Source organism: Theropithecus gelada, chromosome 4, assembly GCF_003255815.1.
Source record: "Theropithecus gelada isolate Dixy chromosome 4, Tgel_1.0, whole genome shotgun sequence".
In the NCBI taxonomy this organism is placed as follows: domain Eukaryota; kingdom Metazoa; phylum Chordata; class Mammalia; order Primates; family Cercopithecidae; genus Theropithecus; species Theropithecus gelada.
Window position 1 is genome coordinate 74,583,625 of NC_037671.1, and position 7,755 is coordinate 74,591,379.

Sequence of the window (7,755 nt, forward strand, 5' to 3'; positions counted from 1 at the left end):
AAGAAATGTAATAAATATTTGTAATTTTACACAAATATTTAAGAGGAAAGAGTATTAAGAGCAATTCAAAAAAAGTAACCTTATACTACTACAAAATAACTATTCTGGCATATATTATCATCAAATGCATTTCTGAAGACATCAAAGACTCAGGTTAAAACTATTTTGGTAAGTGCAGCTTGAATTTCAAATATCCCGTGTTTATATTACAGCTTGAAGTATGCTACAATCTGTGTCATACAGTAAACACAGGAATTTAAATAGGAATTTACTATTTTTTGGTAAACTTTTGCTATTTTTTCATTGCTCATTTTGTTATTATTTTGATAAAATATCAGACTTTTTGCTTGAGTTTTTCAGGGTAAATTATTTTTTACATGTAAAATTACTGTATTAAATTGCATAATACAGCAAAAATCTTTGAATTCCCCTTTAAAAGTACTAAAATTTGATGGTTTCCATGACAGATTTATAGCACATATAGGGATCTTACATATATCTGCAGAAACTTCATTATTTTTCAAATGAAATGATATATACTTCTTTCAAATGAACTTTGAAACTTGAAACATAGTCATTTTTTGTTAAATATTGAGTTTTTAAATACACATATCAAAAATAGTTGAGAATAAAAAGAAGGCCTAATCATCAGCAATTATTTTATTTTTAATTTGGCCACCTCTGACATTGCAATCAATATCTTAGGGTATTTTCTTGAATTTAATAAAGTCCCATGGGTGTCTTCAGGGTGAATGGGAATGTTAACAACAACCAAAAAATATCTATTGAGACACAATAGAGTCTCAATAAGAGAAATATTAAAATGAAAGGTCACCATTAGTGATTATCAATTGTAGTTTGTTACTTTGAACTATATTTCTGATTATCTCTTTATAGTAGTAACTTAGAGCTATTAGCTCAGATATCTTAATTAGCTCAGATAGGAAAAACAAGTTTAATTTTGTTATTTTCTGAACATGGCAAAATGCTTTGCAATCTCTAATAAAACTGGGATAAAAAATTGAAGTTTTTTTTAAAAACCTAATAGCAATAAGCAAAATTGGCACACATAATTTTTTTAATGAACTATATTTCGTCAGAATCTGAAGGTACTGAAAAACTATTCTAAAATGCCTACTTTTGTGTTAATTTGTAATGGTTACATTTTGCACCCTTAGATAATGTTTGGTAAGATAAACATATAATTTATCCCTTGTACCAACTCAAGTCAATCACATTTTAACATGAAAAATATAGATTAATGTATGTCAGCTTTCTAGAGGTAGAATACTCAGCTATTTGATGGTATTTTTCCCACCCCATGTGAAATTTTATTTTTGGAAGTTATGCTAGTGACATTGCAATATATTGAAATCTTTGGAGGCTGCCAGGTTGAGCTTCAAAATTAGACTTGAGAATCTTTGGTGTATATGCACATTCACTTGATAATTGTGTACTCTATGTAGTTTAAAGTGGGATCAGCCTTTTAAAATGTGTTATGTTATGAGTACTTAGAACTTGTGAAACAACTTATAGAGGTTTGTTACTTGACACTGAAACTGCATGACGAGTATCTGGTGTCTTAACTAATTAGATAGATCTGTTGTATTGGTTTTCTTGTTGGATAGAATAACAGTTAATCATTTTTAGAAGAGTTTTAGATTACTTGCCATAAAATTTGTATGTGTCTCAGCTCTTGTTAGTTTAGGAGCAGAGGTGGTGTTTAGTCTCTTCCCTTTAATGTTGCTGTACTACTTTCAGACAGCTGAAAAACTTAATGGTGTTATTTCAAGTTCACATAACCCTAAAACAGCTTTTCTTTGTGTAGTAACTTGTGCTTAAACTTTTAGTCAATTAAATGTAGGAGGTTTTATTTGAAAGCATAAATGATTCTCTAAATTACATCTTGTTTTAAGCTAACAAAATGAATTCAATAATTTTTATTTAAAAAAAAAAAAAAACTCTGAAAACTGTAAGACAATGTAAAAAGAGTAAGTTTTAATTCCCCCAAAATCAATAATTGTACTTAAAATCTCAGACAATTCACTGAACAGGAATAATAAAGAACATATTTTAATATATAATATGACCAAGAGTTTGGTGGAGCAAAGCAACTGGAATATAACAATGGAAGGGAATAACTTGGTCAGAAGAAACAGCTCATGACTCAGTGTAGTGCTGTTTGTCTAGAAGAGATACAGATAACAAGGCTGCTCTTTAGATCACTGTAAGGACAAAAGAAGAGGGAGATTATTGTTAAGGTGAACTACAGGCTGTTTAGTCAAGTGGATGTAAGTAAATAGTTGAAGACCACCAAGTACAGAGAGGCAAAACCAGACTCTATCTACTAAGAAATGTGCTAAAATTTCTGGTACATTTGTCATTTCCTACTCAGGAAGAAGAAAAAGGGTTATGAAAACTGCTATTCCAAAACTTACTACCTGTAGAGGGAGAATTGGTTGGTTAAGTGAAAGCAATATGAATTATGGGGGAAAGTAGCCCAGCCCTACCACCTTAATTCTTAGAAGCCAGATCAAAGAATAATGCTAGAGTTTCCTAAAATACTATTAAGGAAACAAGAGTACAGTGTACTTAGAGAAAGATACCATCGACTCATGGCCTAAAATACTCATAAAAGTTAAAAGCATAGAGGTCTTTATTACAAATGATTACGGTTAAATTGTACTTAGTGGACATGATTACAGTGAGAAGGATGGTACCCAAAAATAGGTTTTTTTTTCTTTTTTGAGACAGGGTCTCACTCTATCACCCAGGCTAGAGTACAGTGGCACAATCTTGGTTCACTGCAACTTCCACCTCCCTGGCTCAAGCGATTCTCCCACTTCAGCTTCCTAAGTAGCTGGGACTACAGGTGCATGCCACAAAACTAGGATTTTTATCTAAACATGTATTAAAATCATCCAAGGAGCTTTATAAACTAAGAATTTCCCAGTTATTTCTGGTGCACACCTCCTTGTGGCAAGCCACTGATTTGAAAGGATCAGTATTTGTCTCTGGTGGCTTTCTTGTTGCTGGTCCCAAAGGTAGTGAGGCTTGTCTGCGTTTTCTTCTCACCAGTGCTTAAAGATACGCTTTTAAGTGCTTCCCCCAAATTCCCATTGAGAACCTGATTGATGAGGTCGTGCTGTTACTAAGCCTTGAGGAATTAAAGTACAGGCGGAGTATGTCTTACCTGAAATGCTTCAGACCAGAGGTGTTTCAGATTTTTTTGTATTTTAGAGTGTTTGTATTCATACTGTTGAGCATTCCAAATCTGAAATCTGGAATGCTCCAAGGAGCATTTCTTTTGTGTCATATCAGTGCTCAAAATGTTTCAGATGTTCAGGTTTGAGATGCTCAACCTATATTAAACTACTCATAGGTTAGAAACTAGCAAACGTCCTGATTTTCAAAGGGAAAAAGTAGATTCTGCAAATTATAAAGTAGTTCTTGATAAGACTCTAAGATGAATTATCAAAAGACTGGTTTATGAACTCCTAAAGCAGGGGTCACCAGGATCATATCATGGGATCATGGGACCACTAACAATATATATATAGTTTGTTTGTTTTTTGAGACCAGATCCTGCTGTGCCACCCAGGCTGAAGCGCAGTGGCACGATCTTGGCTCACTGCAGCCTCAAACTCCTGGGCTCAAGCAATTGTCCTGCCTTAGCCTCCTGAGTAGCTGGGACTACAGGTGTGTGGCACCACACCTGGCTAATTTGTGTGTGTGTGTGTATGTTTTGTTTTTTGGGTTTTTTTTTTTGTAGAGACTGGGTTTCATCATGTTGCCCAGGCTGGTCCCGAACTCCTGGGTTCAAGTGATCCAACTGCCTCAGCCTCCTAAAGTGCTGGGACTACAGGCGTGAGCCACCGTGCCCAGCCTGTTTAATATTTTTAACGGGATTCTGGACCAGTTAATCGGTAGAATGCAGATAGACCATGAATTTTTAAAGTGTGTTTGATAACTTTGTTTTCATAGATAATAGATTATGTGGTCATTTAAATTTAGAAAACAGTTTAAGCAGGTCTCCTCATGGGACTTCTTGGAGTCTCTAATAGGCTAATGTGCAGAACACAGCATTACTGTAGAATTTGACCAAATCTTTCTCTCCTGGACTGGCTTTCTAAACTTCCTTATAAATGCTACCCGTCAGAAGACATAGTTTCAACTATTGGGGGTTTTTGTGAACTGACCTTCGATAGAAGATGCTTTTAAAATTGATTTGAGGTTTGTTTTTTTTACATTTTATTAATAGTTGGGTATATATATGATTCAGAAACTTGAAAATATGTGACCAGTGTCTTAGGGAAATGAAGTTTAATAAGGAGAATTTTTCTTTAATCATGATGAAAATAACCATTGTGTAAAAATTACAAATATTTTTATACAAGTGGATTCTTCTAGAAAAAAGCAAATTTAGTGATACTAATCTTTTGAAAGGTTAGCAAATCCCCTAAATTCCTCATATACAAGTAGCAATTGTGTAAAAATATGAAAGTGGATCGAAACGTTATCTTGAGACTTTTCCTTCTGTTTATATCTGAACCACTTAACTGCTAGATTAAACCCTCAACTTCCACTCAATTATCTTTTATTTTAGAATTAAACTGCAATAGACAAAGTTTATACCTAGAAGCATTTTTTTTTTCTTCTAAAGAAATCTGTGCGCCAGTTGGTTGCAGTGACTCACGCCTGTAATCCCAGCACTTTGGGAGGCTGAGGCAGGCGGGATCACGAGGTCAGCAGATCGAGACCATCCTAGCTAACACGGTGAAACCCCATCTCTACTAAAAAATACAAAAAATTAGCCAGGCGTGGTGTCGGGCGCCTGTAGTCTCAGCTATTCGGGAGGCTGAAGCAGGAGAATGGCATGAACCTGGGAGGTGGAGCTTGCAGTGAGCAGAGATCGCGCCACTGCATTCCAGCCTGGGCGACAGAGCGAGACTTCCGTCTCAAAAAAAATATATATGTGCAAGAAAGTACTCTTGGAGCTCAGCATGGTGACACACATCTGTAAACCCAGCTACTTGGGAGGCTGAGGTGGGAGGATCACTTGAGCCCAGGAGTTCAAATCCAGCCTGAGCCACAAAGCAAGACCTTCGTGTCTTTAAAAAAATTGTCTCCGTAAAAAACGTTTAACTATTCTGTAAGTTAGAAATTATTGTTATTAATTTCCAGTGTTTTTAACCCCTTAACTGAAAACAAGTTGTTCAAACCTGTTAGAGAATATATTATTACATAATCATAATTAGCTTTATACATGGTAACAGAAGATTTGATCAAAAACAAGTTAGGTGAAAATAAATTAGTTCTTATTTTTTGAATAAATGTTTTGAGCGTCTACTTTGTACTGGGTGCTGGTGACAGAGCAGCCAAACAGTTACCATCTTCCTTCCTGGAGCTTTCTTATAGTGTCATGGAAAAGACATGTTAATCAGCCACACAAATTAATCATTTCAAGTAAGTATAGAGTATATTAAGATAAGTTCATGGAGTATATTAAGATAAGATAGCTTAATCTGGGGAGGTTAAGGAAGTCTTCCCTGAAGGTGTAACATTTGAACTGGAAGTCTGGAAGTTCTGGAAGGGGAAGAGAGGATAGTGTTTCTAGGCTGTACAAAGGCTCTGAGGTAGGAAGATGTGTAATTCGTTCTCAATGATAATGGTTTCATTTATTAAGGATAGCAAACATTGGTCTAAGCATTTTATTTATGTTTTATCTTATTTTATTTTTTTGGGATGGAGTATCACTCTGTTGCCCAGGCTGGAGTGCAGTGGCACGATCTCGGCTCACTACAACTTCCACCTCCTGGGTTCAAGCGATTCTCCTGCCTCAGCCTCCGAGTAGCTGGGATTATAGGCGCGCGCCACCATGCCCAGCTAATTTTTTTTTTTTTAAACAGAGTCTCCCTCTGTCACCCAGGTTGGAGTGCAGTGGCACGATCTCGGCTTACTGCAAGCTCTGACTACTGGGTTCACGCCATTCTCCAGCCTCAGCCTCCCGAGTAGCTGGGACTATAGGCACCTGCCACCACGCCCGGCTAAATTTTTCTTTGTATTTTTAGTAGAGACGGGGTTTCACTGTGTTAGCCAGGATGGTCTCAATCTCCTGACTTCGTGATCTGCCCGCCTCAGCCTCCCAAAGTGCTGGGATTACAGGTGTGAGCCACTGCACTCAGCCAGTGCCCAGTTAATTGTTGTATTTTTCGTAGAGACGGGGTTTCACCATGTTGACCAGGCTGGTCTTGAACTCCTAACCTTAAGTGATTGTCTGCCTCAGCCTCCCAAAGTGCTAGGATTACAGGCGTGAGCCACCACACCTGACTGGTCTAAGCATTTTAAATCAATGAATTCACTTATTCCTCACAACGACATAAGAGATGTACTGCTATTACTCCCAATTTCCAGGACAAAGAAATCCAAAGGAATAGCAAGGCTGGGTTTTGAATTCACAACCTTACCTAGAAGCTAGGTTAACCTGTACTAGATAAAAGTAAGTGAAAATAAATAAGATATACCTATTTTTTTTTTAGAGATGCAGTGTAGCATAATTTTGCTTATTACTGAAACTGATTGTATAGGGGTTTGTTATTTTTTTAATATAAGTAAACATTTTCATAATTTTAAAAATGAAAATGTGTAATACGAGTTCAGAATGAAGTAGAAAGGTAGGCTGGGGCCGAATCATGCAGGCTTTTGAAGCTATGTTCAAGATTTTGGTCATGGCCGGGCACAGTGGCTGTCACCTATCCCAGCACTTTGGGATGCTGAAGTGGGTGGATCACCTGAAATCAGAAGTTCAAGACCAGCCTGGCCAACATGGTGAAACCCCATCTCTACTAAAAATAAAAAAAAATTAGCTGAGCGTCATGGTGGGCGCCTGTAATCTCAGCTACTTGGGAGGCTGACGCAGGAGAATTGCTTGAGCCCGGGAGGCAGAGGCTGCAGTGAGCCGAGATCACACCACTGCGCTCCAGCCTGGGACAAGAGTGAGACACCGTCCCCCCAAAAAAGATTGATTTTGGTCATTATCCTAAAAAGCTTTAGGATAATGCATTTCAAGCAGAGAAATAACATCAAATGTGAATGTCAGAAATATCACAATGGTAATGAAAGCATTATTGGGGACAAGAATGAGTGTAAACCTCTACTCTAATAAGTAAACTAATTATGAAGTACTGTAGTTAGGGTAACAGATACAATTATGCCTATGATCATAGGAATGCTGAAATAGTAAGACATAATTTGGATATTTCATTTGAAATGTTCCTTTTAGAAACATGCAATAAAAACAGGAAGTAGGCCAGGCACAGTGGCACACACTTGTAATCCCAGCACTTTGCAGGGGTCAAGGCAGGAGGACCGCTTGAGGCCAGGAGTTCGAGACCAGCCTGGGCAACATAACAAGGCCACATGGTCTACAAAAAATTTTAAAATCTCAGCTACTTGGGAGTCTGAGATGGGAGGATTGCTTGAGCCCAGGAGTTGAAGGCTGCAGTGAGCTATGATCAAGTTAATGCATTCCAGTCTGGGTAACAGAGCAAGACCCTGTCTCAAAAAAAAAAAAAAAAAAAAAAAAGGAAATGGTTGGTTGGTTGGTTTTGTCTTAGGACTTTTGTTTTTTCTTTATAAAGAAAGGAATTAGCTAAATATATACAGCGGAAAAATGGACAGAAAATGTCTAACTGAAGACATTTATAGAAAGTTGGTTTTAATTTTTTTTTAAGAGACAGTCTTGCTCTATTGGCC